This window comes from Mandrillus leucophaeus, unplaced genomic scaffold, assembly GCF_000951045.1.
Source record: "Mandrillus leucophaeus isolate KB7577 unplaced genomic scaffold, Mleu.le_1.0 Scaffold322, whole genome shotgun sequence".
NCBI classification, from domain to species: domain Eukaryota; kingdom Metazoa; phylum Chordata; class Mammalia; order Primates; family Cercopithecidae; genus Mandrillus; species Mandrillus leucophaeus.
This window is the reverse complement of record NW_012103388.1, coordinates 1,770,163-1,795,516: the sequence shown is the minus strand read 5'-3', so window position 1 is coordinate 1,795,516 and position 25,354 is coordinate 1,770,163. Positions and strand designations below refer to the sequence as shown.

Genomic DNA, 25,354 nt, shown 5'->3' with positions numbered 1-25,354 from the left:
TGTTTACATAAATCTAATGTATAAACTCTAAGAAGTCAGGAACCATAGCTCACATTCATTTGTATAATAAAATAATAATTTAACAAACAGCCTGAGAGACTAGTAAAGAATCCATCTCAAAAAAAAAAAAAAAAAAAAAATCCCTTGAAACAGTCCTGTAAGAGTAGATAAAGGAGGGATTATAATCCTCATTTATAGATTAATTAACCGACTTGGTTAAAGTCATACAGGTATAACCAAGCCAGGATTCTACTGTCTTTCACACACTGGATTTTAACACAGTTTATATTCCGATCACTTGCAGGTAAATTTACAACTACATTTTAGGTGCGTTTCAAAAGGAGGCTTTCCATATAATTAAGTAGTGCTTTGGTCTTTGACAATGCCAGGAATGGTAGGAAAAGTAACTTATAAGAGTGAAGGAACTGTCTGTAGCTAAGTTAGCCTTAGGCTCCCAGTCCCAGACTCTTGACTAAGATTCATAGGATAGAATTGGCTCTTAATTCCCTAAGTCTATTTCAATATTTTCCCTTTGTCATCAATGTTCTGCAGTTTTCTTCTTTTTGCCATGTTTTAAACTGTACATTTAAGTGTATTTGTCTTGCTCAATACAAAAATAATCATTTCAATTTGAGATCTCATGTATGTCCTCAACTCTTAAAATTTTCAGTGATTAAAATCACTCAGTTATTAAGTCTATTTATGACACTCTCCATTCACTTCCATCAGAATCCTTATTAGACATAGATTAGAGCCTCTCAGTCTATCCCCCATGTATTTTAACTGTCCTTTCATTCATATTTTAAGAATCTATTTGTCTTGTTATGTCCTACTCTAGATCACTTCTCTGTACTCTTACAAAACACTGATTCTCTCTTCACAGCTGCCCAATCTAGAGTTTATCCTATTTAGCAGAGCTTTTATTTAATATGACTATTTTTCATTTCCAACATTTCTAGTTTTAAACATTCAAATGCTTTTGTTTTACTTCTGCTTGGATTTGCTTCATAATTTGTCACTCTTTTCAGTGGAAATCATACCTTCATTGATCTTTCTGAGCTTCTAAACATACTTATTTCAAAGTCTTTGTCAGACTGTTCAAAATAATTAGTTTCTTCTTTTTTTCTGCTTTACTAGTGTTTGATTCATTCATATACTTTGGAATCTTGGTTGAAAGCCCATTTGTAGTGATTTTTTTTTCCTATGTGCTAATTTCTTCCTTTCCAGTAGTTTCACCATCGGTTCTACTGGGGCATCCCAGGCTACTGTACCAGAGCTGGGTCTCGGAGGAGCATTTCCTGCCTATCTGCTGTGCTGCAGGGATAGAAAGACATTGCAAGGTAAATCACAGAGGCAACACATGGGTAATTCAGTCTTATGTCACAAAACTGTGTCTTTCTTCCTACTCCTTCAATCCTCCAGGTAAAAATCCTAGTTCCTGGTAGTGGTCAACAGAATCACATTTTCCCAGTCTCTTGCTGTGAACAAGAAAGTTTCACCCAGGCCCTGCTTCAAATAGTGGGTCTGGATTTGTCCCACAGGGATTAAACCCTAATTACCACTTTCTATTTTTGGAAAATGTTCAGCAGACCCCTGGCTTTAGCCTTAATAACCATGTGGTTTTCTTACTTGGTTTCTAGATCTCAAAGATGAAGAACTGTTTTGGACTTGACTAAGTCCATTTGTTTTTCTGTCTTTATATTTTATCTATCATTGCTGTATGTTTGGAACATCAAAGGCAAAGTTACAGAGCCATTTTTCCAGGATGTCCCATAGCTCTCAGCTCCCTCTATTTCAAGGCTTTTAAGGAAGGACCAGTGTCAAATTTGGTCACAACCTGAAATCAGGATATTGTACAATGATGCTATAAAGTATTCATTCCAAATATATCCAGTAGTCTTAGTAGGAAAGAATCTTTAGATTTTCTTTCTGTAATACTAACTTGTCATATAGTTAGTTGTGTAACAAATCATTAAATGACCCTGAGTTTCCTTCTCTGCAAATGAAAAAATAATAAAACCTACATCTTAGAGTTGATATGAAAAGTAAATGAGAATTATATAAAAATGTTTGGTACCATGCCTACCATGTAGCATACCTGCACTACACAGTAATTCTTAATGCTTACTTATTTATTAAAGGTACTATTTACTGTCTATATTACTCTTTGACAGGTTATTATGGTGATGGAATAAAATATGATATAAACTGTTGTCAAAGGTGAGTAGTTTTCACCCTTCTAAGTGGACTTTGGAACCACATTAAAATTTCTTTCAACTCAAATCCACTAATTTAAATTTCATGACAATTAACAAGGGTTAAACAAATGTTTATTAAATAAAGCTTTAAAAATTAGTTGGCCCTCCATATTTGAGGATTTTGCATCTGTAATCAACCTCTAGTTGAAAATTAAAAAAAAATAAAAAATAATACAATACCATAAGAATAATCAAATAAAAAACCAATACATTATGACAGCTGTTTACATAGCACTTGTATTCAGTATCACAAATAATCTAGAGATCATTTAAAGTATATGGGAGCCTGTACATGTTTTTATAAGGGACTTGAGCATCCACAGGGCATCATGGAACCAATCCCTCATGGATACCAAGAGACAACTAATAACACAAAGAAAATCACAAGTTGGTGACAAGGTTGGGTGAATGGGAAGGGAGAAGCAGTAAGAACGTGTAAAAAGGTTTATGCTAGCTGGGAGGAAAAAGCTGTTTTCAAGGACTATAGCAATATATATTACCATTCCAAGAATGAATATATTAATTACAAACGCAATATATATTTAAGAGCAGTAGCACCAGTATTTTGTTGGCAGACAAATGGTTACTAAACATGAGTCAAAGTAATAAGCCAGCAGCTTTCCACAAATGCTCAATAACTCAGACATTCTACTAATTTAGCCTAGTCATTTTCTAAGTAATTCTGAATTTGTATGAAAATAAGTCACTGAAGAAGGAAAAAATGGTTATTGAAATGTAATGAAAGCCACTAATGATGAAAAGCCCAAATAATTCACTGAAAAACAAATGTATCAATATTCTAATTTGTATTCTTGTGACAGTTAAAAGGATACTATTGTCTTATAGTGGTGGTTAATGTCCTGAGATAAAATCCATGTAACACTTTACATCATGCCTGGCACATGGCAACACCTCAACAACCAAGAGATATTAACCGTGATCCCTAAACTCAAGGCATTACAATATAATTAGGGAAATAAAACACACAAACATTAAACTGTTTTAAGTATTTTGCCTAAATGACATGGCAAAGCAGTTTAGGACCAAGTGCCTACTTTGGTGTATTGCAAAGAGAAGACAGAACATGTCCAAGAGTGACAGATTAATACGGTCTGGAAGAGTTAGAAAACCCCCCCTGGGAAGAGATAGGACTTGATCTAAGTTCTAAAATGGGAATAATTTTCTTGAGTTTGAAACTGTTACAGGGCCTGGTATGGTAGCTCATACCTATAATCCCAGCATTTTGGGAGGCAGAAGTGAGAGGATCGCTTGAGTCCAGGAATTCAAGACTAGTCTGGGCAAGGTAGCACAACCCTATCTCCACAAAAAAATTAAAAAATTAGTCAGGCGTGCTGGCTTGTGCCTGCATTTCTAGCTACTTGGGAGACTGAGTCAGGAGGATCACTTGAGCCCAGGAGTCTGAGGCTGCAGCAAGCTGCGACCATGCCACCGCACTCCAGCCTGGGGGACAGACTGAGTGAGACCCCATGTATTACATGCCAGCCAAGTTGCTCACAGTTCGTGGGGAATAAGGAAGACAATTCAGAATAGAGCCAGGGTTAAAGAAGATTGCTTCTGGCCAACTGACTAGACAAGAAAAGGAAGAGAAAAGAAAAAGCCTATAGATACTGGTTTTAAATGACTGAGTTGCAATTTTTATAGTACCAGGGAGAAAAAATATTTAAGTCTATTAAATATATTTATTGATACATCCAAAGCTCATGTTGAATTGTGATTCCCAATGCTGAAAGTGGCCCTTGGTGGGAGGTATTTGGGTCATGGAGGTGGATCTCTCAAAGCTTGGTGCTGTCTCTATGACAGTGAGTGAGTTCTCATGAAATCTGGTCACTTTAAAGTGTGTGGCACCTCCCCGCCACTCTCTCTTGCTCCCGTTCTTCCCATGGGAGATGCTTGCTCCTGCTTTCCTTCCTGCAAGAGTAAAAGCTCCATGAGGCTCCCCAAGAAGTGGAGCAGGTGCTAGCGCTGCAGAAGTATAAGCCAATTAAACCGCTTGTCTTTATAAATTACCCAGTCTCACGTATTTCTTTATAGCAGTGCAAGAATGATCTAATACATTTATTTTTACAAAGAAAACCCTAAGCTCCATGAAGATATAAATTTAAGCTACTACTATGTTTATAATCGAGTAATAAAGTTAAGCCATTTTTAAAATGTTTTATTGAATTCTCTTTAAATATTAGATAAAATAGTATTAAAATATTTTATTTTCAAAGGCATCCCCAATAGTCAAAAACCAGGAAATAATTGAGTGGAGTCTTCAGAACAATCTGACAAGTACGCACTAAAAACAAAACTCAGTGTTAAAGATGGAGTAATTTCCCTGGGTCATACCAAACACACCTCATGTAAGGAATTTACTACCTTGAAGTTTGTGAAAAAAGGGTTATTTTATTTCTAAGAATAAAGTTTACTTTAAGTTTAACATTAATAAAGAACAACAAATAATTTTTGACTTCAAAATTGTCTCCTAACAAATTTTCTTCAAAATTTGTCTTTCTACACACTTGAACTCATTGATGTCTCACATTAAACACTGAAAAAAACTGTGCCCAAGTTTCCCATGGAGAGAGATGCTTGATTAGACTTACTCTCCTCATTCACATTTTGGAGTCTCTTCCAAGGGACCAACTCATGTCCCTCCCTACACAGTCCACTGAGACCTTCCAGATAATGTATCTTCATCTAGATCATCTCATTTAATGTTATGGGTTCAGTTGCTGTTTATTTCTACACCATAAAAAAATCTACCTGGATAAAATCTCCCATAGTGTTGTCCACAGAGTAGGCAGTCAATACACTTTGTTTACTGACTGTTGAATGGACAATCTAATGAGTCATTCTACATCCATCACCTTCATTCATAAGGTACTACCTAAGATTGGTCTATTTCTGCTTGCAAAACTGCCTACCACCTTACACAGCACCAGAAATCAGTGAATTGGAAGATGATGAATAACATACTAAATTGATGCTGTAGTGAAGGTTAAAAAAAAAAAAAAAAGTCACCAGAGCACATGCTAATTATTTTTGAGCTAGGAAAAGGAATTTGTCTCTTGTTACTCATGGCTATACTATTTTGTTAGTTCCTATGTGAAGAGATTTATAATTCATAGTAAATTCTAGTTAATTTCTTACAGTGATTGTTTTATAAATGTTCATATCATTCAAGAAAGGTAAGCAATTGAAGGTGGGAAAATATGGGTTTAAATAATCACTCTTTTAGAAACAAACCTGAGATGGAAAAGACAAGTCAAAATTGGGGGTTACACAAAATTAGGGCCTATTTTCCTCATCAATTATTCTGATCATGTGATTGTTTTCATTAAAAAGCACTGAAACTTCCTTCTGTTTCACTGTTACCAAAATAAGGAGCTATAGCTGGTAGATATCAAGGATCGACAGCTGGAGAGGTGAAGGAGTGGCGACAACACGTAAGCACACTGCATCACCATCAGATCACATCACATGCTCAGGGAGACCCCATCCAGATTGGTAGTATGACTTACAATCCCACCATAAACTAGGAAAAAGAAATTGTTAGGCAAAACAAAGTATTTTAGACTCCATTAAGAAATACTTTCCTAAGTATACAGTTTCTGTCCTAAAACAAATTAGATTGGTTCATTAACTCTTTATGAGTACTTGGTATCATTTAATACAAAGTCATCATAAATTTCAAAAGGATAAAACAGACAAACCTTTTATCTCATTTAAAAAATTCTCTTATAATTCATTTACAAGTTGTATGAGAATTATTTCAATAAAACTAATTCTAAATGGCTATAAGCTCTTTAAGGCTACATGGAAGGCTCTTTGCTATCCATTTGTTTGTTTTTTGTTTTTTTGAGACAGCGTCTTGCTCTGTCACCCAGGCTGGAGCGCAATGGCATGATCTCGGCTCACTGCAACCTCTACCTCCTGGGCTTAAACAAGTCTCCTGCCTCAGCCTCCAAAGTAGCTAAGACTACAGGCATGAACTACCATGCCCAGCTAATTTTTTTTTTGTATTTTTAGTAGAGATGGGGTTTCGCTACGTTGGCCAGGCTGATCTCGAACTCCTGGCCTCAAGTGATCCGCCCACCTCAGCCTCTCAAAGTGCTGGGATTACAGGCGTGAACCAGAGCCACCGCGCCCGGCCCATTTTGTATCTACTCCAATACATAATTAGTTACACATAACAAATTAATATGTGAATGACTCATACCTGTTCACTGTGCAATAAAAATCTTTGCTTCCTTCTACTTCTCTTTAGATGAAGGCTTCTGTGGAATCCTAGTCATTCTCTTTTGTTTATCTCTCTAATGTATCCTTCCAGCTAGTCTTCTGTCAAAGAAATACTTTGTGTTCTGGTGGTTTCTGTCTTACCTACAAAATGTAGTTTTTCTTATACTAGATCATTTCATTTACCTATGTATGTGCCCAAATTAACTTTGTCCTTTATAACTCTTATGTCCACTGAGATATTTTAATGCATGTCCCTCTTCCCTTAGCAGTTCTTACTTTGTTTCTCTCTTCCTCCATATTCTCATTCTGGGTTTGCCTTTTCTCATCCATTCCTTCCACTTGAACAGCTTTCCTACTGAGGCATGTCAGACCACCCTCCTCTTCTCCTTCAAATTACTTCTAAAACCCACCTGCTTCAAAAAGCTTGCTAGCAATTACTCCCACACAATGCTGTGGGTGCTGACTTATTATTCCTGTTGTTTGTACTCTTAGTAAATTTTTTAGGACAGAGGTGTGTTTCTTTCACGTTACCTATTCTAGAACATGCTGTGCAATTACAATGTATGCAAATGTGCAAGTGGTAGGGTTCTTTTAACCCCTGATTTAACTAAAATTATCTGGATTTTTCAAAATCTTCCCATTATCACGAAAATATCTTCTTGAAAAACAGGAAAAAATGCCCCCATATTCTTTGCATTTCCAAAGGTAACAGGCAAGCTTATATAGAGTATTGTGGAGTTTTAGGATTGAAAGGGACAAGTAAATTCATCTATTTCAAATTTCCTCACAGACAATGAAACTGAAATCCAGAGAGATGGAGTGACCTTGCCCATGACTCAGAGAAAGTGACCAACCTATCAAGCCTAGGACCCCAGACTGCTATGAACACATCCACATGCACATAGTGTGGCTGCTCATTGGCTATCTGTGATGCTTACAACTCATCGGGGCTCCTCGGGGCACAGGACTCCAGGACCAACTCTCCAGCACCGCCTCTCCATTGCCAGTTCTTGCTACCAAGTGCTGCCCTTCTTGGAGGGTTTTCATTTCTCAGTTTACGCTTTCAGCATAGAAGGTGCTATATTATATTCAAAGGCTTTCTGTCACTTAAGTAGTAAAGTCTTAGATTTCTCTTTAGCTCTCACACCCAGCATACTGCCTGACAGAGAGCATTTGTGAAAGGGTGCATAACTACGCCGAAATGAAGTGATGTGCGCTTTTTATATGTACACCTAAAAGTAAACACTGTCAGAATATCATGATGGAGGGAACCAGATTGTTGTCATCAAATACACCTAGATTCTGCATCATACAACCAGGTATAACCTCTTAGTCCCCCCTTCAGATTATCCCAGAAAGATTAAACTGCAGCACTGCAAAAGTTCTGTATAATCATTACTGATAATATATCGTATAAAGTTAGAAATTCTCCAAATAAAAAAGTCTAAGAATATAATCTAGAAAAATATGGGGCCCTTTCCCAACCAGACTTCTGCTCCTTGAGAACTTTTTATCACAGTATATAGTATGAAAGGTGAGAAATGTTAAGAAAAAGATAATATCGGCCGGGCTTGGTGGCTCAATCCTGTAATCCCAGCACTTTGGGAGGCTGAGGTGGGTGGATCACGAGGTCAGGAGATTGAGACCATCCTGGCTAACGCGGTGAAATCCCGTTTCTACTAAAAATACAAAAAATTAGCTGGGCGTGGTGGCGGGCACCTGTAGTCCCAGCTATTGGGGAGGCTGAGGCAGGAGAATGGTGTGAACCTGGGAGGCGGAGCTTGCAGTGAGCTGAGATCATGCCACTGCACTCCAGCCTGGGGCAACAGAGCGAGACTCTGTCTCAAAAAAAAAAAAAAAAGAAAAAGAAAAAAGAAAAGGATAATATCAAATTTGACATCTTGTAAGGCAATTTTCTTTGGAAATCCAGGTGACAAATCAGTCATTCTATTAAAAGACATGTTGGAATATCACTGTTGAATAGCCTTATTAGACATTTAAGCATATTCCTACTTCTAATCCTGCCAGCTCTTCAGTCTTATGTATATAGGAGTCACTATTTGAAGATATATTTGCTTTTTATAGGTTTAATTCTTTACTGAGAGAAACATGAAGCAACAACTATGTCCGCCTTTTGTACCCAACGTCTATGAAAAATGCTTGCCACACATTTGAAACTCAATTGTTGAATGAATGAATGAATGAACTAGACTCAATCTAAACAGCATTTTAAATTTGGTATAACAAAATAATATCAATCTAGACACAATTATGCTGCTAAAAGAATCTGTTTTCCATCAAAACTATTTTAATTTTCCAGTCCTAGTAAGTACAGATTTTAAACTCAGGGGGTTTCCTGCCAGTTTTTCAGCTACCTTATCTGGTCATTTAGTTTTCCTTCCCTCCCTCCCTTAAACCTACCTTTCTTTTTTCCTTTTTTCTGTTCCTCCTTTTACTTTTTCTTTTTTGGAAAAAAAAAAAAAAAAAGACCTTCATTAAACGAGGTCACTGTTTATAATTATTGATTTCTAGATATTTATCAATAGCTTTTTCAATATTATTTTGTTACACCAAATTTAAAACATTTCACACCAACTTGTTACACTGTTTAGACTGAGTTTAGTTCATGCATTCATTTATTCCCCAAACCTACCTCAGCCTCCTAAGTAGCTGAACTACTGGCATACGCCACATACCACTGAACCCACTAAATTTCTTTAAATTTTCAGTAGAGATGAGGTCTTGCTATGTTGCTTGGACTGTATCAATAGCTTTTAATACAGCTCACTTTTGCTTCCTTACTGCCTAAGCCAAACTTAAATGTAAAATTCTGAAGATAAACCTTAAATATATCTTAAAATGAATATGTTAACATCAGACTTTGTCAAGTTAGATTTAACAACGCCACTTCGACTTCTAAATCATGGTATATCTTTGCATTGAAATATCTCTCAACTGCTTACTTATTAGTAATTTTTAAAATATTAAGTTTCTATTATTTCTTTCTTTCTTTTCTTTTTTTTTTTTTTTTTTTTTTTTTTTTTTTTTTTTTTGAGATGGCGTCTTGCTCTGTCACCCAGGCTGGAGTGCAGTGGTGGGATCTTGGCTCACTGCAACCTCCGTCCCCTGGGTTCAAGCGATTCTTCTGCCTCAGCCTCCTGAGTAGCTGGGACTACAGGCACGCACCACCACGCCTGGTTAATTTTCGTATTTTTAGTAGAGACACGGATGGTTTCACCATATTAGCCAGGCTAGTCTCCAACTCCTGACCTCATGATCTACCCACCTCAGCCTCCCAATGTGCTGGGATTACAGGCATGAGCCACTGCACCACGCCCGGGCAAGAGGTTATACATCTACATTACAAATCATAGCCAAAAAGAGGGACAATTTTTACTTGGTTTTCCCCCCAGTATGTAAATACTGTGTATGTGATTCATACAGGATATCGCCAGTGGATTTTAGGCAAGTAATAGCCCTTTCAAATTAACTGCTTCTCAAACTACTCATTTGTTTCCTAGGATTAGAGGGTGGAAATCCTTATTTTGGTATTCACTTACTAAACCTTTCATGTCCAATTTTTACTTGACTTAAATGTTATTTCTCCAAGATTTTAATTCCCTTGCAATCCAATAATGCTATTGAGTATTTTTCCTTTCTTAACTGTGATTACATCTGTCACCTATATGCTCATTTATTTATATGCGTTTCTGCCTTTATATGTATTGTTTTCTGACACTATCTCTGATCTCAAATAAAGTAACATTTTATTTCTGTGGTCTTTACATTCTTTTTGCTCCTTGATTTTCTTTGCTTCTAAGTTTGATTTTAAGCTAAATTATGTTTTGTCTACTTCATCAACTTTGTGGAAATATGATTCCTTATTTAGATGCACTTTGACTGAATAAGCCATAATCCTAGCATTAGATGAAATAATTCTACATTATAACAGATTAATTGAAAAACATTATATAAATAAATTATATCTGTACATACATACATACATACATACATAATAGGGACATGTGTAGATGACATACTATATAAACGATTTATCACATATGACACTGGTAGTGTGCTTCATGTTTAGCAAGAACTTTCATACACTATACCGTCTGCTTTTCATGATACCTCATGAAGAGGGTATAGTATGTTGAATGCCCATTTTAAAACGAAAAAACTGAAGCTTAGGAAGGACTGGCTGAGATCACATAGATGACTCTGTCAACTGTTACATGAACTCATTTTTTTTTCCTAAGGGCGATCTTCCCTTCTACTATGCTATGCTGCATATACTTAAACTCCCCATGCCCACAGCAGTAATCTCCCTATAACAAAAAATTTACAGACTCAGTTAAAGGCTTGCTTATGTAATACAATGTTTAATTCAATAAAATAAATTATTTGCCTTGATATGGGGATTTTTATAGGACTTCACCTGCCACTCAATCTCTTTATGACAAGAAGTGCATAGTGTATCACTTACTTACGAGGTGTCTAATATTCTAGTCATGTGTGGCTCTAAGAACCTGTACCATTATTTAGTTTTTAGATAAATGCTTCCTTCTTTGTTTCGTTTTCCAGATATTTTAATTACCAGACTTCAATTGTTTATAAGTGTTTACAAAGAACCTATGGCATACAAGTAACTAACCTGAGACCCACGGAGGCTACCAAGCCACAGCCCAGCCTCTGCCCCTCTCTCCAGCTCTCCGACCTTCTCTCCCATGACTGTCCTCTGCTCACTCTGCTCCAGGCATACTGTCTCCCTGTTCTCACATAAGCTTGCCAGACATACATACAGGAGAAAGACATGTATCCAAATAACTACATTTCTATAAAGCTTCTCCTCTTTACAAACCTGATAGCTAATGCCTTACACGTGGCAGGAATTAAGAAATCTGTTATCACAAATTGAAGTACCAGATGTGGAATAAAAAAGTTCATGCTAAATGCTAATGTTCCCCAAACTGTGAGCTATATACACACTAAAGTGTAATACATGGATACTGCTCTTTCTAATAATAAACAAAAGAAAAGAGATTAACTGAGATGCTAATATGTCTTTAATACCTCTACAACACTTAATAAACTTGTAGTAATGAACAGGTTTCAGGCTCACAGCCTTTCGTGGGTATGAATATATGGCTAGAAATTTTTAAATATTATTTTGTATTCATTCTTCTATTGATGGTGAATGATACTAATTATATACTTAGGGTTCTGAGTTTTGGCGGGGGTTGTTTTTATGTTAAAGATTAAATGCTTATAGAGCATTGATAACATAGGTAATGTATAAACAGTAACTGTAAAACACCTGTATACCTGGACTCCTGCGTAGTTTCCTGTGCAGCCCTCCCAGACAATCCGTGACTCTGTCTAAATTTGCATTTTTCCATATTAATAATGAGAATATTTTCACATGTTCACTGGACCTTCATGCTTCCTATTTGTGAAATTCTGTTTGTGTTAATTTCCCATTTTCTTATACGGCAGTTTGCATTTTTCTATCAGTTTCTGGCTGTTTCTCACATAGTTTTGGAAACTATTAATTTTTCTAGTTATATGTGTTACAAATTCGTTTTATAATCCTGTAGTTCTTGTTTTCACTCCCTGTACGATAACGTTTGGTAAACATAGATTATTTTTAACGTTGCTGAACATATTTTGTGACTTATATTATGTGGTCTTGTTTACAAAATCATTCCCTTACAGAAGGTGATAAAAATATTCTTTTATTTTACCAAAAGGTTTATGGTTTTGCCTTTCACACATCCATCTTTAAACCACCTGTAACTAATTTTTATACATGTCAGTAGAGATTCAATTTTATTTTATTCCATATAGATAATGAGTTGAATACTTTATCCATTTCCCCACTAATGTGCAAAGGCAGTTCTATTCTATACTGAGTTTTATAAATTTAATACCTTTTTTGGAGAAATCTCTGTGTGGTTCTGTGAACTAACACTGCATAATCCTAATTACTGCAGATTTATTATAAATTGACCAGAAAATGAGACAAATATTTTTTTCTGCCTATTCTTTTTCTTCACGAGTATCTTTGTCATGTGACTTTTCATTCTTCTATACACGTTTTGGAATCTGCTTATCAAGTTCCAAAAAATAAAAATATATAAAAAAATATTTTAATGGCCAGGCATGGTGGCTCACGCCTGTAATCCTAGCACTTTGGGAGGCCGAGGTGGGCAGATCACGAGGTCAGGAGTTCGAGACCAGCTTGGCCAACATAGTGAAAACTCGTCTCAATAAAAATTAGCTGAGCATGGTGGTGTGCACCTGTAGTCTCAGCTACTTGGGAGGCTGAGGCAGGAGAATCACTTGAACTCGGGAGGTGGAAGTTGTGGTGAGCCAAGATCACGCAACTGCACTCTAGACTGGGAAACAGAGTGAGACTTAGTCTCAAAAAAATATATATATATGTGTGTGTGTGTCTGTATATATATGTATATATGTGTATATATGTATATATATGTTTATATATGTATACAAACATATATTTTAAAACCTATTGAAATTTTCATTGGAATAGCACTAAATCTATAGATCAATTTAGAGATAATTGACAGACTTACAGTACTGAGTCTTCCTGTCCATGAACAAGTTATATCTGATCATTTGTTCAAGTCTTTTAAAATATTTCAGCAATGTTTTATCATTTTTTCCATAAATGTCTTATATATTTTGTAATATTGATTTCTAAGTACCTAATTTTTTCTGCCTATCATAAGTGGGATTATTTTAAAATGTGTATTTTCTAGGTTTTGCTAGTGAATAAAAATCCAGTTGACTTAAATGTGTTGATTTGGTACCCAGCAACTTTGCCGAAGTTTTATTGTAATAATTTGTGTTTAGATTCTTTGGGCGTTGTTTTACATGCAAACATATTATCTGTATATGACAGTATAATCTGTATATTTTCAATTTTTTTCTAATACTCAAATTCATTTTGATTTTATCTTAGCTTATTGGCTACATCACCCAGCATGCCTTAATAGTAATTTTAATTATGAAATACTAATTAAAATTTCCCCACAAATTATATTGTAAGTATAATAATATAGTTACATTACAACATATATATTATAATTATAGTTACATTATAATTATATTATAAAATACATAACTATATTATAAAATAATGGTTATATATAACTATTATTTACAATGTTTGCTTAAGATAGTATTTTAAAACGTTTTTATCAGGGTAAGGGAATTCCTGCCTATTCTGGGTTTAGTGTTCTTTTTTAACCATGAAAGTATGTTAAATACAGTTTTTCCATTGACTTTCGAGATAAAAATATAATTTATCTCTTTTAATCTGTTAATGTGGTAAATTAAATTGGCTGATTTCCTGAAATTGAACCCACCTTGCATTCTTGTGATAAACCTATTTCAATTATAATATATTCTCTTTTTTATACATAGATTTAGCTACTAATACTTTGTTCAAAATTTTAAAATGCAAAATCATGAATAAAATTGACCCACATTTCTCTTTTTCAGTATTTTTGTCTGGTTTTGATATCAGGATCATATCAGATTCAGTAAATGAACAAGGGTATTTTCTCATTTTGTATTTTCTGGCACAGTTTTGAAATTATGTGCATGTTTAGGGGGACTCATTTTGAAAGCCACCTGAGCCTAATATTTTGTTTATAGGAAAGATTTTCAACAATTTATTAAATTCTTTAATGTTTATTGAATTATTACACTTCTCTCTTTTTTTCTTGAGCCATTTTTGGTAACATATTATTCTAAGATGGTTTCTATATATTATAACTTAAATTCTCTACTATTAGCATAAAGTTACTCATAGTATTCTTTTTTCTTCTATTTTCATTTGGCATTTTTTGTAAAATTTTAATTGGGAAGTAAATTACATATAGTAAACTGTAGTCATCTTAAGCATACTGCTTGGTGACATTTCAGATATTACTCACCGGTGTAACCAACACATAGAGAAGATATGAAACACTTCCAGCATTCAGGTAACGCCTTGCTTTTCCTTACCTGTTGATAGGATCCCAGAAGTAACTACTCTGACTTTGATCATCATAGATTAGTTTTGTCCAACCTTAAACTTTACCTGAATAAAGTCATTTTGCTCCTTATTATCTCAAAAAAAGAGTTATTGCATTCTTTTTATAGTCATTTTGATACGTACAATGTTTCTCCTATTAGCTTTTTAACTTCTGCAAGTACAAAGGCTCCCCTTTTCATTATTAATATTATCTCTGGTTCTTTTTACTGATTAATCTCACCAGAAGTTTGTAAATTGTGGCAGTCTTTTCAGAAAACTAACTTTTTCCTTCATTGGCCTCCTTGTTGTTCATTGTTTCTTTGTTTTCTATTTCATTACTTTTGTTCTTCGCTTTATTGCTTGCTTGCTTTCTACTTTTTATGGGTTTATTTTGTTGTTCTATTCTTAAGGTCTTAAGTTGATATATCTCAGTGATAGTATGCTTTCTTTATTTTCTAATGTATATTTTTATTTTCCAACAACTTCCCTTCTAAGTGGTGCATTTAGTTATATCTCAAAACTTTTGAAATGTATTTATCCTTCAATTTTTGCGTTTTTAATTTCTATTTTCATGCCTTCTTTGTTCAATGCATGTTTTAAACTTTAAAATGCATGATTTTAAGACTTTTTTTCATTTATAATTTATTTGTATTATAGTCAGAGAACGTGATTTGTGTGATTCTCAGGTTTTAAGTTTGTTGAGATAAGCTTTATGATAGGAAGCACTGAAGGAGACCAGCTGAGATTTAATATAGTTTGGCCTGGAGAAAGGATGCAGGAGATGCAGATAGAAGAGAAATTACAAATGAAGAATCAATGGCTCCTGGGGAGTGACTGCCCTAACAGGTTAGGAGAACAGGAAACATACAGGAAACAGAAACGAAGTTTCAGGCAGGAATGACCAGGAGAAAGATGAAACACTGTCCAAAATGGGAGAAAAACGAAATTATAGTTGGAGTTGATTAAAGGACTAGCAGAAGCTTCAACTGGTAATGTGAAAAAGGAAGCTGAAAATTTGAGACTGGGAGTTAAACAGAGGTTGAGAATTGAAACTTCATATTTTGCTTATCTGTATGGGATAATAATGAGGTAATAGGAAATAGGAATTCCTATTTCAGAATAGAAAGGCAGGTTAAAAATAGAATCTTTAGAAACATGCACATTTAAAAGGTAAAAAAGCATTAAAAGGTTTTTAAAAGTATAAATAAGGGGAATCAGCTATTCAGGCTTTTTAAAAGCCTTTGGCAAGATTCTTATAATTAGGCTGTTAAATTTCTAGAAATACAAAGTACATGTACTAGAAAACTACATCTACATCATGTGCTAGGTAGAGCAACACCATAAGAAGAGATCCAGAGATCCAGAATATAGCTTTCAGTTTTCTTTCATCATTTAAAATAATCTTGACTAGATATTTACTAATCTCCATCTTGACAAAATCTCAGCCAAAAATGTGAAATGTTCCTCCTAGACAGAGTTCTATGATGACACAAGATGATTCCAAACTCTTTTGGCCTAGTACCAAAAGGATAAATATTATTATGTGCAATCAGCAATCTGAAATACAAAAACATTACTATTTTTGAATTTCATTAAGTTCTAAAAAGTCATTGTAACCATATGAAAAATATCAACAAAAGGTCTAGAAGTGGAGAAGTACAGAAAATCTAGGAATGGTAGATGCAGCAAATTCAACAATGGGGGCAATGATCAATATGAAGTGATCACGGAACTGGGTACAAAGCATGGATGCAAGGCACCTGCTCCCACATTCCAACCCATGGTACTAGTGCCAGGGCCGTGGACTCCCTGGTCTATTACTTTGTAGATGGCAAAAAAATATTGAATATAACAACAACAATACAGATTGGACTTGGCAGAGCAACTCACTGTCTTTCAAGAACATCTTGAACCTTATCAATTTATTTGGTCCTGTAAATTTTCTACTTAATTTTTTAAATACTGTCTCTTTAGAGGGAGCTTAACCCATTTAGTTTTTGCTCTTTGCATATTTACTTAGCAAAACTTAGTAACAGCAATTTGAAATGAAAACTTCAAAATATTTTTTATCAATCTGTTTTTTTCAGCCTCATAGGGAAATTCTGATGAAGAGAACAACACAAAACAGAACTCTGGGACTTGAGTAGGTTCTGAATTGTCACCATGTACATTTCCATCTTCCATACAAGAACCATAAAAAAATATTGATTCTAAGACACTTAAAACAGATCTTCATATTAAAGATGAACTTTGGATTGTTACAAACTTCAAACCTTTTCATGTATTTTAATATTTTTAGATCAAACCTCACTTTATTAAAATAGTTTTAGGCAAAATGACCTATATTCATATGTATTAGTAACTAGATGTACCTGAAAAAGAAGCATACCCTATTTTTTGTTACTCTGAAGGACTTACACTGTATTCATTTACTCAACTAACATTTATTTAGCCCTTATGATAAGTTGATGGGCATTCAGAGATGAGAAAGGAAAAGAAGGAAATAAGGACTTTTTTTCTTGATACAGGGTCTCACTCTGTTACCCAGGCTGGAGTACAATGATGCTATCACTGCTCACTGCAGCCTTGAGCTCCTGGGCTCAAGCAATCCTCCCACTTCAGCCTCCTGAGTATCTAGAACTACAGGTGTGCACCACTACACCCAATTAATTTTTCATTTCTGAAGAGACAGGATCTTGCTATGTTGGCCAGGCTGGTCTCAAACTCCAGGCCTCAATGATCCTCTCACCTCAGCCTCCCAAAGTGCTGGGATTATAGGCATGAGGCATCATGCCTGGCCAAGTGAACAAATAATGACATTTTTAAAAGAAAATCCTAAGGGGGAGACCACCTTTGATAAGGTTTTCAGGAAGGCCCACCTGACAGATGAGAAAGAGCCAGCAGAACAGATAGGCTGCTTGGGAAGAGCAGCTCAGGTGATAAAGTAGGGAAGCAGCACATGTTCAGAACCTGGGCAGAGTCAAGAAGGAAGAGTCACTAGAAGGAAGTGAGAACAGCCTGCCACAGCCAGAGAGCCCATGACTTGTAAGCAGGTGCGGCATTGGGGTTCATTTGAGAAAGTTGGAAGCCACAAAAAAATTTTAAGTTGTTTCATTTAATTTACAAGTCTACGCTTCCAACTGCAGCATGAAGAATGGACTGGAAACAGGCAGAAGACGAAGGACAGGATCTGTTAGGAAGCTACTGTGGTATCCAGAAGAGAAACAATTGCAGCCTAGACGAAGATTATGGCTTTGGAGGTATACAGAAGTGGATGAGATATTTGAAGATACTTATTGGAGGTGGAATCAACAGTATTCACTGATGGATTGAACATGGAGAATGAGAGGAAAAGAGGAATCAGGAATGATTCACAGGTTTCTTGCTTGAGTCATTGGATGTAGAGTGGTTCCTTTTACTAAAACAATGGCAGTCTGGAAGAGGAAAACGTTTCAGGAGAGAAAACCAGGAGTCTAGTGTATACATATGACACTTCAGACAAAGGTTTCCTGGATGAAAAATCTAGGTGGTCATTTGTCCTGCAAAAATAAGAAGATATTTTGGGAGGGCCACCAGGCACATTTAAGCTCCCCGGCATGACACCCATGCATTGAGGCATTTGCCTAATATGGGCCTGGCACTGTCAGAGGTACCAAAAATATGAGACTGAGTAAGTTCTTGTCCCAGGAAATTAATCAGAGGAAAGGACAATGTAATAGATAATCATAAAGCAGTGTAACAATTTTCACAGGATATTTACTCCATATTATCTGCACAGGGCATTGAGGGGATAGGGAGATGCTTGGGATGGAGAGTCAGGCTCATAGGCAGCCTTCTAGAACAGTTGATCTCCAAAGAAGGGATAAGCTGGACAGCCTTCTGCAAGGTGCAAGACAGTCAAGAGGAGAGAGGTTATTCGGGGAGAAGGAACAGGACAGCCTCAGTAAGACACAGAGGCAATATGCTATGTGTGGTTAATTAAAGTGCTTCCCATTATAGAACAAGGAGAGGGCAGGGAAAAGAAGGGGAAGCCGAAACCTGAAGGGTCCTGTATGTCACAATAAAAGGATTATTATATCATCCTATGGGGATGGAGGTCCAGAACACTAACAATGCTCCAGATAGGAAGGGACATGCTAGACAGATTTGTGTTTTAGATGGATGGTTCTGGCAGTGGTGTGGAGATGGATTTGAAAATGATGAGACTCAAGTCAGAAAGACAAAATGAGGCTCCTTCAGTTGTTTAGGAAAAGAGGATCAGAGATTGAACTTAAAATGTGGTAAGGGGATGGTGGGAGGAGTTGATTCAAGAAAAACAGTTGGCTGGGTGCAGTGACTCATGTCTGTAATCCCAGCACTTTGGGAGACCAAGGCAGGAGAATCACTTGAGCCCAGCCTGGCCAACATAATGAGACCTTGAGCCCACTAAAAAAAAAAAAAAAAAAAAAAAAAAAATTAGCTGGACATGTGGTGCATACCTGTATAGTTCCAGCTACTCAGAAGGCTGAGCCAGGAGGATTGCTCAGGAGGTTGAGGCTGCAGTGAGCCATGATCCCACCACTGTACTCAAGCCTGGGCCACAGGGTGAAACCCTGTCTCAGAGAAAAAAAAACCCATCTCTACTAAAAATGCAAAAAAAAAAATTAGCCAAGCATGGTGGTGCATGCCTGTAATCCCAGCTACTCAGGAAGCTGAGGCAGGAGAATCACTTGAACCTGAGAGGCGGAGGTTGCGGTGAGCCAAGATCACACCATTGCACTCCAGCCTGGGCAACAAGAGTGACATCCCATCTCAAGAAAAAGAAAAGAAAAAGAGCTGACACTCAAAGAACACAGGTTTGAACGGCGTGGCTCCACTTATATGTATGTTTTCTGCCTCTGCCACCCCTAAAACAGCAAGACCAAACTCTCTTCTTCCTCTTCCGCAGCCTACGCAACGTGAAGACAATGAAGATAAAGGCCTTAATGATGCTCCACTTCCACTTAATGAACAGATCTTCTCTTCCTTATGACTTTCTTTAAAAGAATTTTCTTTTCTCTGGTTTACTTTATTGTAAGAATACAGTATGCAAGACATATAACTAACAAAGTATGTGTTAACTGACTGTTTATGTTATCAGGAAGTAGGCTATTAGTAGTTAACTTTGGAGGAAGTCAAAGTTATATGCAGATTTTTGACCGAGTGAGGGGTCAGTGCCTCTATTTCCAGGAATGTTCAAGAGTCAACTGTACTCATGAGCTGCAGTCAAGATGGCCTGATGACCAAACGATGCGGAGTAGAAAGGAAGTGACTGAGAAGATCAATGGATCTATAGGTGAAATAGAAAACATAAGAAAAAAATGCAGGTTTAGAGGAAAAGTGCTGAGCTCAATTTGGGACCCACTGAGTTTGAAGCTCAAGGGAACGTGTGAGTGGAGACGTGTAGCAGGCAGCTGTTTATATGAGCCTGAAACTCAGTGCGAAGAAGTGAGTTGGAGATACCATTACTTTTTAAAATTAGCTTCAGCCTGGGCACAGTGGCTCACATCTGTAATCTCAGCACTTTGGGAGGCTGAGGCAGGTGCATTGCTTGAGCCCAGGAGCTCAAGAACAGCTTAGGCAACATGACAAGCTGATCTTGGACTCCTCAAGGCAAGCTTGTCTCTACAAAAAATACAAAAAATTAGCCAGGCATGGTGGCATGAGCCTGTAGTCCCAGCTACCCAGGAGGCTGAGGTAGGAAGATCACCTGAGCCTGGGAGGTCGAGGCTGCAGTAAGCCATGATCGGACCACTGCACTACAGCCTAGATGACAGAGTGAGACCCTGTCTCAAATAAATAAATAATAAAATAAAATAAAATTAGCTTCATTGAGGTGTAATCCCCATAAAATCCCCATAAAAATAATAAACCAATTTTATCAAGCCTGCAATCCCAGCACTTTGGGAGGCTGAGACAGGCAGATCACGAGGTCAGGAGATCGAGACCATCCTGGCTAACACGGTGAAACCCCGTCTCTACTAAAAAATACAAAAAACTAGCCAGGCAAGGTGGCGGGCATCTGTGGTCCCAGCTACTCGGGAGGCTGAGGCAGGAGAATGGCGTAAACCCGGGAGGCGGAGCTTGCAGTGAGCTGAGATCCGGCCACTGCACTCCAGCCTGGGCGACAGAGCGAGACTCTGTCTCAAAAAAAAAAAAAAAAAAGAAAAAAAAATAATAATAATAAACCAATTTTAAATCTGGTGAGTACTGATAAATGCATGCAGTCACGTAACCACCATAGGCATCAAGATAAAGAGTGTTCCCATTAGCCTCCAAAAGTCCCCTCCTGTCCCTTGGAGATACTATTTGGAGAGCAGTCAGTAAAAGGCGGTTGTTCAAGCTCTGGGAGTGAATCCCCATGGAGGGGATATGCAGAGTGAGAGCAATGAAGGGAAACAAACCTACAGGAAGGTTAGTTTCTAGCAAAAGAAGGAGAGGCCACAGGGCATTCACAGAGGCAACCAGAAAGTCAGGAAGGAAGACAGAGGTCCCATAAAAGTGGACTGGCCAACAGTGACAAGTGCTTAGAGACAATAATAACTAACATACACTATCTTTTTTTTCTCTAAGTACATTGCATTGGTCAATCAGGCCAGAAGAGCCCTTGGGGTCAGTTGCAATAAAGTGACAAATACGCAGAAGATCCTGTGCAATGGGTGAGGTAACTGAAGGAGAAGAGAAAGAAGACAGGAGTACCAAGAGGATGCTATAGAAAAGACGGGGATTCAACTGCAGCTAGAGGAAAGTGCCATGCGATTGTGGAAAGACAACCCTTAACCTAGAGTTAGGACCTGGACTCTTACCCCTTGCCTACCACTTACTGGCTGTGCAATCTTAGACAATTCTCTATTTACCGGGCCCTGTTTCCTTGTCTGTAAAATAAAGTGGCTGAGTCAGATGGTCTACACTGTTCCTTCCATTTTGATTCTGTGGCACCCTATGCACATCTCGCAACATGGAGATCATGAGGATAATGGTAATGCTGGCAAGAGCAATTTCAAAGGACTGCTGGGGACAGTGTGAATTGAAATGTGAGTAAATAGTTGCTCAGAGAAACTTGACTATGAAGCACACCAGAAAAAGGAGGCAGAAGAACATGTGTTTCCAAAATCTACTGTAGAACTTATGAGACAACATTCTGAGGTCCAGATGGCGCATCCCCTGAGTAGACAATGCCCACGAACTCCAGAAGAATCAACATTTATTCAACATATAGTAAATGTCAATAACTCTGCAAGGTGCTTCATGTGTGGAAAAAGCTAGAGGGCCAGTGTTCTTCTGGTCCCCAATTAATCTTACCATCTCTGGAATCATTTATTGTAGGTAACGTGTAAATTTGTATCACACTCAACCTTTGAGGAGCAAAGAAAAATGAATAGGTTCTCAAAATATTTTATTCAAAACAAAATCTTCATTGCAAATTTAGATTAATAATCTGAGGATTGTGGCACAAAGAAAACATTTTTCAAACTATCTCAAGAACAGAAAACCAAACACTGCACGTCCTCACTCATAGGTGGGAACTGAACAATGAGATCATTTGGACTTGGGAAGGGGAACATCACACACCGGGGCCTATTATGGGGAGGGGGAAGAGGGGAGGGATGGCATTGGGAGTTATACCTGATGTAAAGGACGAGTTGATGGGTGCTGACGAGTTGATGGGTGCAGCACAGCAACATGGCACAAGTATACATATGTGACAAACCTGCACGTTATGCACATGTACCCTAGAACTTAAAGTATTATAATAATAATAATAGTAATAAAAAGAAAACATTTTTCACAAATTCAGAAAGCATTAGGCAAAAGAAACGGGATTCAAACTCAGATCTGTCTTCAATTTCAAATCTCTCCAATACATAATGGCTACCAACTATTATCCTTCTTTTAGTGTTGCATGCCTTGTCTTTCATCCATTTTCTGGATTGCAGGGTTTTATATAGTACTTATCCTTCCCAGATTTATATTTAAGTTTAAATCCCTTTTAATTACATATCCTAGTCTCAATCAAATAATATTCTTTTTAGTCTTTGAAAGATGTATATAAATGTTTACCAATATTCTATGTGATTCTAAGTCATGGTCCAGAAAAATCTAACCTTGTTCTTGACCACACCTGTGTATCCAGGTTTTATTATCTCCTGTGATTTTCTTTTCAGTTCTGGAGTCTCAAGCCTCAGCAAGAAAAAGAGATGAAAATACCACCTATGTTGCTAAGTCCTTCAATTCCTACCCAGGGCATCTAAGTCAATAGACATATATGTCACATTTCTTTTTGTGATAAAATTTATTCCTATATGATATACCGGGCTTTTGAGAAAGACTTATATAATAACATTTCATTTTACCTAATCTGGAAAAAATGCACAAACAACTCAAAATGAGAACTTATAGTAATTTAACTTGGCTAATAAAGAGTGTGAACAAATGAGTATTTATTTTGTATTTTTCTTGCTGACACATTATTTTTAGGCTTCTTTTTGTAGAACTTTTTGTACATTTAGATAATTTTCTATATTAGTCTAAATAATATGGTACATTTTTAATTGTAGAAGGTATCGCATAAAATTTTATAACAAATAGTATGAGTTTAAAAATGGTGATAGTAATGATGATTAAAACGTTGAACAAATAGTGAACTTCTAAGGCACAAAGAAATATTTGAAACTAAATCCTAATATCTCGTCAATTAAGCATATCATTCTAAGCTCTTTTTAATCAGGTTTCATAAGGAGGTACTCGACTGCATAGTCATTTTTGACCCTTAGTCATTAGGTGCTTTAAAAATGCAATTGTAAAACTTAAAGTATTTTTTAAAATACTTGAAGTATTATCTTATGTAAGTGTAGGATAAAGATAGGCTTTCTAAATATCACTAAGATTTTAGGTGTCATTCGAGCCTTAATGATAAATTCTCATCAAGTAACTCTAACCAACTTAATGTGTAAATACTATTTTTATGTCCTCATTTGTTTCTGAAATATTTCCTCTTAGACGCTATTACAATATATACCAATTTATAAATATCAGAAAAAACAAACCATGAACAGATAAGAAGACACAGGCATATGCCCTTTCATAAACAATCTACTAAGAAACAAGAGAGTCTAGCTATGCTGCATTTAAAATGCACAAGCCAACACCACAAACACACACACAGACACACAGACTAATGCAGTCATTTAAAATCACCTTTATACGCTTTGTAAATTAAACATGAATATCAATCTCTTGTAGGCATATGTTAAGCATTACAAAATAAAAACAAAGGAGAAGAGTAATTTTCTGCCTTAATGTTTTAAGAATTCTCATTCACAAACATTTAAAAACATGAGACATTTTGGGGACAACGGAGAAAATTTAAATGTGAACCTCTTACAGACGGTATTATGGGATTACTTAATTTCCTTTTTTAATTTAGTGAATTGCTTTAGCTAATGATGTCATAATTGAACAAAAAAAATACACTTATTCTTAGGAGGTGGCATGATACCTGCAACCTTCTTTCATGTGGCTCAAGTTGATTTTAAAAAGGGGTGCAGAGAGAGAGAAAACGCAACAAAACATTCTTATCTGGAGGATCTGGGATACCCAAACACAGGTACACATACGTGTTCGCTGTGTTGGTCCTTTAACTTTTCTATAGTTTAAAAAATTTCAAAGTAAAAACTTGGAAAACCCTCATTTCATATGCTTTTAACTACTATTTGTTTCAAAAGAAACAATTTGATCCAACCCATGAGCTATGAGCCATAATCAAAGCTACGTTCTTCCAGCTGTCCTCAGCAGTTTGAAAGGATTTCATGTATTTAAATGAGCGAAAAGTGCAGACTTACTTGGGCAGGGGAGAAGGGGAAAAGTGGCTTCAAAGTTTCGGAGTTTGCCTGCCACACAGATGCCACATTTTGTGAGGCCAGGCTCTGTCTCAGTCTTCTCAGCTCTCCCCTGCCAGCTGACTGATGGCTATCTGCAGGGAGCCACAGGGGGGCCTCCACCAGGGTGTGAGTGCAGAGACAAGATAAGGGAAATGCACTAACCCCAAACTGAAGGGAGAAGGATCTCCCTGGGGTTTTCATTTGGATGGATCTCCAGATAGGGGCAGGTAGGGAAGTGGAAAGAGCTATTAGAAACCAGGTGATAAAGCATAAAGAAATATTACAATGAGCCATCCTCTGCTCAGCTTCTAAGAAATGATGACTTATGAAATGATTTCATTGTAAATGAACTTGTTTCTTGTCATCGTGGCAAAGAAAGCAGAAAACTACTCTGAAACTAAGGAGAAAAAAACCCCACAAATATTAATTTTGACACCCAGAGGGTAGATCTCAAACTCAGGCATAGTGTCTTTAAACAGAATAATGGGCATGTGGTGCTTAATAAATGTAGGGTAGGGGCTTTTTAAAAATCCTGTTGTGAGGAAGTATTTTCCTCACTGCCCAGAAGACAAAGAAAAACAGTGAGTGTTGACAACATGGTATTAAAAAGCCACCTCGACCCAATTTGTTATACCCAAATATATATATTCTTTTTAATTTACTCTAAGCCAGCATGTTGGCTCATAGCATCTTACTTTTGTGTCATTATCTCTCTGCCATACACACAAGTCATAGCTGGGGATTTCAACTCACGGTGAAGCTATGCTGAGATTCCAGATCTCAGTAGTGTTGGCATGAGCGCTGGTCTCTTCAGTCATAGAGAAGACAATATCCTAGGGAGACTGGAATTAGTCCTATTTTGCACCATTCAAGCCAAAATGCTGCTTATCAAGAAGCAAGTAATTGCT

General features: G+C 36.7%; 1 protein-coding gene across 3 annotated transcripts in view; it reads right to left on the bottom strand.

The window, feature by feature from the left end:
• Nucleotides 1-25,354, bottom strand: part of ZNF521 (zinc finger protein 521) — a 307,436-nt gene that overhangs the window by 140,860 nt on the left and 141,222 nt on the right. The window contains exon 4 of one of the 3 annotated variants that reach the window (XR_001006888.1): nt 25,200-25,279. The exons of the other annotated variants lie outside the window; for them this stretch is intronic. The gene's annotated coding sequence lies outside the window, so the exon portion shown is untranslated. The remainder of the gene's footprint in view (nt 1-25,199; nt 25,280-25,354) is intronic. 3 annotated transcript variants of the gene reach the window in all.